The sequence below is a fragment of the Nicotiana attenuata genome, unplaced genomic scaffold (assembly GCF_001879085.1).
Source record: "Nicotiana attenuata strain UT unplaced genomic scaffold, NIATTr2, whole genome shotgun sequence".
NCBI lineage: Eukaryota > Viridiplantae > Streptophyta > Magnoliopsida > Solanales > Solanaceae > Nicotiana > Nicotiana attenuata.
In genome coordinates, this window is record NW_017672651.1 from 95,935 (window position 1) to 104,851 (window position 8,917).

Here is an 8,917-nt window from a genome sequence, read left to right on the forward strand (position 1 = left end):
AAAATTATCTTTGAAATCCCTTAAAGCTAGAGAATATGGAGGGCCTTTTTGTAAATAATTATTTTTCTTAAAATTTATGCAATGCATTATAATTTTAATACACCACACCAAACAGTAGATAAGAAATAATATCTGCATAACTAATGCTTGCATTACTAAGCCATGCATTACTAATACACCTTATTTCGCACTATTCTTATATACCCTACCAAACGACCCCTTTGTGTTCACATCTACTATTCACCTGACACATGCTACCTTTCACCAACAAAGTTAATTACACTATGAAACTTGTGACTTGAAAATAAATTTGAGAAATTTTCAGAGATCACAATTGTTTAGTGGTTATTAACTTTCTATAGCTACCATATTCATAGTTACTTCCTATTGCTACTGTTCAATTGTTACGGTAATGTATTCGATGTATTCACGTTGTTGTATTCATGATTACAACAGCAAAAAGTGCCTCAAATCAGGGCAGTCCAGCTGTATGCGCATGTATTCACATGTATTTAAGCTGCTGTATTCATGAATACAGCAATAAAAAGCGCTTAAAATCAGGGCAATCCAGCTCTACGGGCATGTATTCACATGTATTCGCGCCATGTATTCATGGATACAACAGCAAAAAACGCCTAAAATCAAGCAGTCCAGCTGTATTCACATGTATTCGTGCCATGTATTCATAAATACAGTAACATCAATCACCTTAAAAAAAGGTATGTCCAGCTGTCTAAGAGAGAAGAAAAACATAAATAGCGTATTTCATGCCTCAATGGCAATATATACCATAAATATTTATTTTGCTATAAAATATAAAAACTAGCTATAGAAAATAATATTTTAAAATAATTTTGATTTATAATAAATAGGGTGTATACCTTTACCATAGGAGGTAAAATTCCAATAAATTTCTGCACTTGTTGGTCTGGGTTGAGGTCTCAACTTACCACTTAGTATTGGTTAATGAAGTGTTGCAAAAATGATACTTTAAGTTCATGGAATGAGAATATTGTTCAGCGTTATAGAAGCCCTTTAAGTTGAATTAAGTTATAGGAATTAGGAAATAATTAAAGTTGGTATGTATGGAAATTGGCCTTTCGTTTGTCTTCTTCCCGATAAAAAAGTTGTTCTTGTTAAGATTTTAGTTGGGATTCATTCACATAAGGAAATGCGAAAAGGACAAAAAAAAATGGGGGCACAATGTAGAAGCTACTCTGTCTATCAGAGCCAGGTTTCGATCCTGGGACCTGTGGGTTATGGGCCTACCACGCTTCCGCTGCGCCACTCTGATTTGTTGATGGTACTATGCTTGAAATTTGTATACTATATTTAACACCTTGAGTGTAGTTCCTCGTGAAAAAAAAGCCCAAAAAAGCAACTACCTTTTTCTTTTTGCCATGTAACCTACATTCTTATTTGATCGGTCTTCATAGTCCAAATACACATTGTCTCCTTAATTTAGGGACTCCAAATAGACCACATTCAATAGTAACGGGGTGTACAAACAAAACTAGTAAACCTGTCACGACCCAAATCCACTACGGGTCGTGATGGCGCCGGACACCGTTGTCAGGCAAGCCAACTAAATTATCAATTAAATTCTCTTTTAATACCTTTGGAAATCTGAGAGTTTTCCTTCCATTTTTCATAAATAAAAAGGTCACTACTTCAATTCAAGTTAAATACCAAATATTTAGTACAAATCTTTCGAATACCATCCCAGAACCCGGTGTCACAAGTCATGAGCATCTACTAATGAGGATATAAAATACAATACAACATCCGTCCGGAATACAATGGAGAGAAAGAAAATACAACTTATTAGAAGGGACTTTACAAGCTCCGAGCCGCCTCGCGTACTGCAACTCACCTAGTCCCCGAATCATCCGTGCTGCTAAGCCCAGTAGGCCGCTAAAGTAACATATACCTGTGCAACAAAAATGCACAGAAGTGTAGTATGAGTACGTAATCAACGTGTACTCAGTGAGTATCCCGCCTAACCTCGAAGAGGTAGAGACGAGATGGTCAACCTGGGCACTCACTAGCGGTCCAATAATAATACACTAAATATGTGAGAAAATCGGGGATTCATATAGCATTTTATAACTCACAAAGCTGTAAAACAGGTAAACACCTTTTAACAATTAACAAGGATTTTCAAGGTTTACTCTCTATTATCTTATCAATTTATATCAAGCCACGAAGGGCAAATTTCACGTTTAGAATTCTCAAGCGACAAATAACATGCGTAATCACACCGAGGCGACGGCCCGATCCAACAGAAATGTAAATTGTGCACTGTCGAGGGTCGAACGGCATGAACCATAGATGCATCTATTACCCCGCTCGCGAATCATCCATGCGACGCAGGTACACATAATACACATGCTCAAGTAGCAAATTAAGAATTTATCGGGGAATAATTACCCAAATAGAACCAATTCTTCTTTAACAATTTTTAAGAAATGAAGTTTAATCCTTTTAGAAATTCACTTACAAATTCCATGTGATATAAGCAATTTAAGCTATCAAAGAGTTTACAGATAATCCAAGTATTAATGCTTTTGGGTCCTAGCTGCCCAGACAATAGCATAATAGTAGCTACGCACGGACTCTCGTCACCTCGTGCGTACGTAGCCCCCACAAATAGGAGCACATAACCAATTAATTCACCTATGGGGGCATTTCCCCCTCACAAGGTTAGAAAGGAGACTCACCTCGCTCCGAAGACTCGTAACCGGCATTCCACGTCCTTCCAGGGACTCTAATTGATGCACCATGCTCTAAAACTAGCCAACGGTTACGCAAATCCATTAATATATGTTCAAATATTCGTAAAAAACTAATTTATAGCAATTCCTAACTCCGATTGAAAAGTTGACCAAAACGCCCTCGGGCCCACGTGCCCGGAATCCAAAAATTTTCGAAGATAAAGTTTACCCATGGCTTCACTAGCTCAAATATATAAGTTACTCCTAATTCCATGCTCAAATTCGTGGCTAAATTCCAAGAATATAATTTTTCTAGGTTTCCACCATCATTTTCTACAATTTCCCAAGCCTAAATCCATACGTAATTGATGTATTCAACTCAAAAATAGGTGGGGATAACTTACCTTAACATAGCAGAGGGAAATCCCTCTCTTGAAGCTCCCCAAAATCGCCTAAGCCATGAAAAATGAAAGAGAAATGACCAAAATCCGACTTTAAAACAACCCCTCTGCCTCCAGCAATTTTCGCACCTACGGTCCTTTGACCGCTTCTGCGGTTACGCAGGTGCGGCCGCTCTACCGCATCTGCGGTTTCCCCAGGCCTTTCCTTTTTTCGCTTCTGCGACTGTCACGACCCGGATTTCCCACCATCGGGAGTCGTGATGACGCCTACTAATAGGAGCTAGGCAAGCCAATTAATTTAATACTACTCTTAACAACATCAACAATATAAAGTACAACGAGACAGTTTGTATAAAAGCGGAAGTCTCAAAACATAGTAACTGAAACCAAGTGCGGAAGTTCAAATACATCTCTACCCAGATCTGGTGTCACTAACTCACGAACTTCTACAGAATGCTAAATACAAAGTCTGAAACAAAATGAAGTACTGTCTGATCCGATACAAAGGAAATCAAACGAAAAACAAAGATACGAGAGACTCCGGGCCATGCGGATGCCAGCAAGGCTACCTCGGAAATCTCGGGACTGAAGTCAGCTCCCAATGCTCCTACTGCTGTCCAAAAGCTCCTGCTCTGGTACTGTGATCTGTGCAAAAAGATGCACAGAGTGTAGCATCAGCACAACCGACCCCATGTGCTGGTAAGTGCCTGGCCTAACCCCGGCGAAGTAGTGACGAGGCTAGACAGGACTACCAATCAACCTGTGCAGATGTATATATATATATACAAGAACTACAAAAATAACAGCGGAAAGTAATAATTAAGACTGGGAGGGGAACATGCTTTTGGGGATAACAGATAAAATAGAACGGTAAGAATAAATAAGGAAAAACCACAACTGATCTCTTCCAACACAGATTACGTGGTCGGCGTGCCACACGATCCCATTTTCATAATATATAAGTGGTCGGCGTGCCACACGACCCCATTTCATAATATATAAGTGGTCGGCGTGCCACACGATCCCATTTTATAATATATAAGTGCTCGGCGTGCCACACGATCCCGTTTCATAATATATAAGTGGTCGGCGTGCCACACGATCCCATTTCATTATTTAATATGGTTTCCCGGCAAGGGAACAAGTACCAATTCAGCTATCCCGGCAAGGGAGAATACAAATAAACATTTAATTCCCGGCAAGGGAGCAACAACAATAACTCACACGTCCCGGCAAGGGAATAATTACATCTCTTTCTCTTTCGTTCATTTCTTACTTCCTAACCATGTCATAATTCGAGCCAACGCTCCAAGGAATTTACAAATCATATTTCCTCTTCATATTGTACAAATTATATAAAAACCATCAATTTAACAAGGAAGAGTTACTACAGAATCCCAAATAAGCACAAATAAGGACTCACGGTCATGCTAGACACTGGTGTATAGATACTCGTCACCATACCTATACACCATACTCTACATTTAGCAATTAGCAAATAATGCTCTAATCCTATTCCCTCAAGCCAAAGTTAGATCAAACACTTACCTCGAATGCTCCAAATTCAACTCAAGCCTCTAGTATAGCTTTACCCCTCGAATTCGGCTCCAACTCAGTCAAATCTATGAAATAATGACTTTACAATATTAATAATAGCTAAACAAACTAAACCCAATACCTAAATATGAATTTCCAAGCTTTCTTCCAAAAATTCCAAAATCGCTCCCGGGCCCGCTTGGTCAAAACACGAGGTTCGAACCAATTCCATGTTACCCACCCCCCACGAGCCCGAATATACAATTTGTTTTCAAATTCGACCCCAAAACGAGGTCTAAATTCAAGAAAATCGAAAAGCCCTAACTCTACCCCTTTCCCCCAATTTCAACCCTAGATTACATATTTTAGTCCTAGGATTTCAATAGATGATGATAGAAAATGAAGAAAACGAGTTAGGTAATACTTACCCAAGAATATTTGGTGAAGAAATGCTCCAAGGATCGTTACAAGGCTGTGGAGAAGAAAGGTTTTCGTGAAATGGGGAAAAATCCCGAAATGGGTTCTGTTTTGGGTCTTTAAAATCGCTGGACAAATTTTCCCTTCGCGTTCGCGACATGGGGGTCGCGTTCGCGAAGAAGGGGGGGCTGGGAAGCACCGCGTTCGCGACAGGGGAGTGCGAACGCGTAGAGTAAATGGCTGGGGTCTGGGATCTGGGCCTACGCGAACGCGTGAGGAGACACGCGAATGCGTTGAAGGAAGCAGCAAAGCTTCGCGATCGCGATGGCCAGAACGCGAACGCGAAGGAGAAAGAGAGCAAAGCTATGCGAACGCGGGAGGGCTAGTGCGAACGTGATGAAGAAAATCCCTGTGTAAAAATTGCAGAAAATCTGCTACCTCTCTAAGTCCAAAACTACCCCGAACACCTCCGAAAACACTCCCGAGCTCTCGGGGCTCCAAACCAAACATGCACACTGACTCCAAACCAAACCAAACATGCACACTGACTCAAAAACATCCTACGAACTTAACCATGCGATTAAATCACCAAATTAACATCATAAACGAGGAATCAAACCTCAAAATCATCACTTTTTCATCAAACTTCATAAACTTTCAAACTTAGAGTTTTAGGTCCGAAACACGTCAAATGATGTCCGATTTCAACCAAATTTCAAAGGAAGCGCTTAAACCACATATAAGACCTGTACCGGGCGCCGGAACCAAAATACGGGCCCGATACCAACGCTTTCTAATCCATTTTCATTTCAAATTTCCATATAAATTTCAGAAAAACAATTTCTTTTAAAAATTCATTTCTCGGGCTCAGGACCTCGGATTTCGATTTCGGGCATACGCCCGAGTCCCATATTTTTCTACGGACCCTCCGGGATCGTCAAATCACGGATCTGGGTCCGTTTACCCAAAATGTTGACCAAAGTCAACTTTAATCAAATTAATATCAAAATTCATCATTTTTTTACACAGAATTCATATTTAAGCTTTCCGGCTACACGCCCGGACTGTGCACGCAAATCGAGGCAAGTAAAAATGAGGTTTTCAAGGCCTCGGAAGCACGGAATGAAAGAGAAAACAGGTGATGACCCTTTGGGTTGTCACATTCTCCACCTCTAAAACAACCGTTCGTCCTCGAACGGACAAAAGAAAGAAGTACCTGAGTCGGGAAACAGATGAGGATAACGGCTCCGCATATCAGACTCGGACTCCCAGGTCGATGCCTCAGGAGGCTGACCTCTCCACTGGACACGCACTGAAGGAAAACTCTTGGATCTCAACTGTCGAACCTGCCGGTCTAGAATAGCTATCGGCTCCTCCTCATAAGACAGATCCTTGTCCAACTGGAGAGTGCTGAAATCTAACACGTGAGCTGGATCGCCGTGATACCTCCGAAGCATGGACACATGAAACACTGGATGCACGGTTGACAAGCTAGGCGGCAAGGCAAGTCTATAAGCCACCTCTCCCGCGCGATCGAGAATCTCAAATGGACCAATGAACCTAGGGCTAAGCTTGCCCTTCTTCCCAAATCTCATCACGCCCTTCATAGGCGACACTCGGAGCAAGACCCGCTCACCAACCATGAAAGCTACATCCCGAACCTTACGATCTACATAACTCTTTTGCCGCGCCTGAGCCGAACGAAGCCTGTCCTGAATGATCTTGACCTTATCCAAGGCCTCCTGAACTAAATATGCACCCAATAACCGAGCCTCTCCCCGCTCAAACCATCCAACTGGAGACCGACATCGCCTACCATACAACGCCTCATATGGGGCCATCTGAATGTTGGACTGGTAGCTGTTGTTGTAGGCGAACTCTGCTAAAGGCAAAAACTGGTCCCACGAACCTCCAAAGTCGATAACACAAGCTATGAGCATATCCTCCAAAATCTGAATGGTCGCTCGGATTGACCGTCCGTCTGAGGATGAAACGCTATGCTCAACTCAACCCATGTGCCTAACTCTCGCTGAATTGCACCCCAGAAATGCGAGGTAAACTGCGTACCCCGGTCCGAAATGATAGATACCGGCACACCATGAAGGCGAACAATCTCCCGGATATAAATCTCAGCTAACCTCTCGGACGAATAGGAGACTACCACAGGAATGAAATGTGCTGACTTGGTCAGCCTATCAACAATAACCCATATCGCATCAAACTTCTTCCGAGTCAACGGAAGTCCGGTAATGAAATCCATGGTAATCCTCTTCCACTTCCACTCGGGAAGCTCAATCCTCTGAAACAAACCACCAGGCCTCTGATGCTCATACTTAACTTGCTGACAGTTCAAGCATCGAGCCAAATATGCAACAATATCCTTCTTCATTCTACGCCACCAATAATGCTGCCTCAGATCCTGATACATCTTCGCGGTGCCCGGGTGAATAGAGTATCGAGAACTATGGGCCTCCGCTAAGATCAACTCTCGAATCCCATCGACATTGGGCACACAAACTCGCCCCTGCAATCTCAAAACACCATCATCATCTAAGGTCACCCTCGTGGCACCTCCATGCTCCACCGTGTCTCTCAGGACACACAAATGGGGATCATCAAACTGCCGATCACGGATACGCTCCAATAATGAAGAACGAGCGACCGTGCAAGCTAACACTCTGCTAGGCTCAGAAATGTCCAACCTCACAAATCGATTGGCCAAGGCCTGGATTTCCAAAGCAAGCGGTCTCTGGCTGACCGAAAAATAAGCAAGACTACCCATGCTGGCGGACTTCCTACTCAATGCATCGGCCACCACATTGGCTCTCCCCGGGTGATACAAAATAGAAAAATCATAATCTTTCAATAACTCCAACCACCTCTTCTGCCTCAGGTTCAACTCCTTCTGCTTGAACAAGTACTGAAGACTCTTGTGATCAGTGTACACCTCACACGTCACACCATATAGGTAATGCCTCCAAATCTTCAAAGCATGAACAATGGCTGCCAACTCTAGATCATGAACCGGATAATTCTTCTCGTGGATCTTCAACTGCCTCGAAGCATAAGCAATGACTCTGCCATCCTGCATCAATACTGCACCAAGCCCAATACGGGAAGCATCACAATAAACTGTATAAGGCCCTGAGCCTGTGGGCAAAACCAATATCGGTGTCGTAGTCAGAGCTGTCTTGAGCTTCTGAAAGCTCGCCTCACACTCATCTGACCATCTGAACTGGGCACCCTTCTGGGTCAATCTGGTCATCGGGGCTACAATAGATGAAAATCCCTCCACGAACCGGCGATAATAACCTGCTAACCCCAAGAAACTCTGAATCTCGATAGCTGATGCTGGTCGAGGCCAGTTCTTGACTGCCTCAATCTTCTTCGGGTCCACCTGAATACCCTCTGCTGATACAACGTGACCCAGAAATGCAACTGAACTCAACCAGAACTCGCACTTCGAGAACTTAGCATATAACTTACTATCCTTCAGAGTCTGAAGAACCACTCTAAGGTGCTGCTCGTGCTCCTCCTGGTTGCGGGAGTATACCAGAATATCATCAATAAAGACTATCACGAACAAGTCCAAATAAGGCCTGAACATTCTGTTCATCAACTCCATAAATGTTGCTGGGGCATTGGTCAACCCAAATGACATGACCAAAAACTCATAATGCCCATACCGAGTGCGGAATGCTGTCTTAGGGACATCAGACACCCTAATCCTCAGCTGATGGTAACCAGATCTCAAATCTATCTTTGAAAACACCTTTGCGCCCTGAAGTTGGTCAAACAAATCGTTAATCCTCGGCAATGGGTACTTATTCTTGATCGCCACTTTGTTCA

At 42.7% G+C, this 8,917-nt stretch overlaps 1 non-coding gene across 1 annotated transcript; it reads right to left on the reverse strand.

Moving 5' to 3' along the window:
* Positions 1-1,222: 1,222 nt before the first annotated feature.
* On the reverse strand, positions 1,223-1,294 carry TRNAM-CAU. Its single transcript has one exon. It is a non-coding gene; the product is annotated as a tRNA-Met (tRNA).
* Between the last annotated feature and the right edge of the window lie 7,623 nt (positions 1,295-8,917).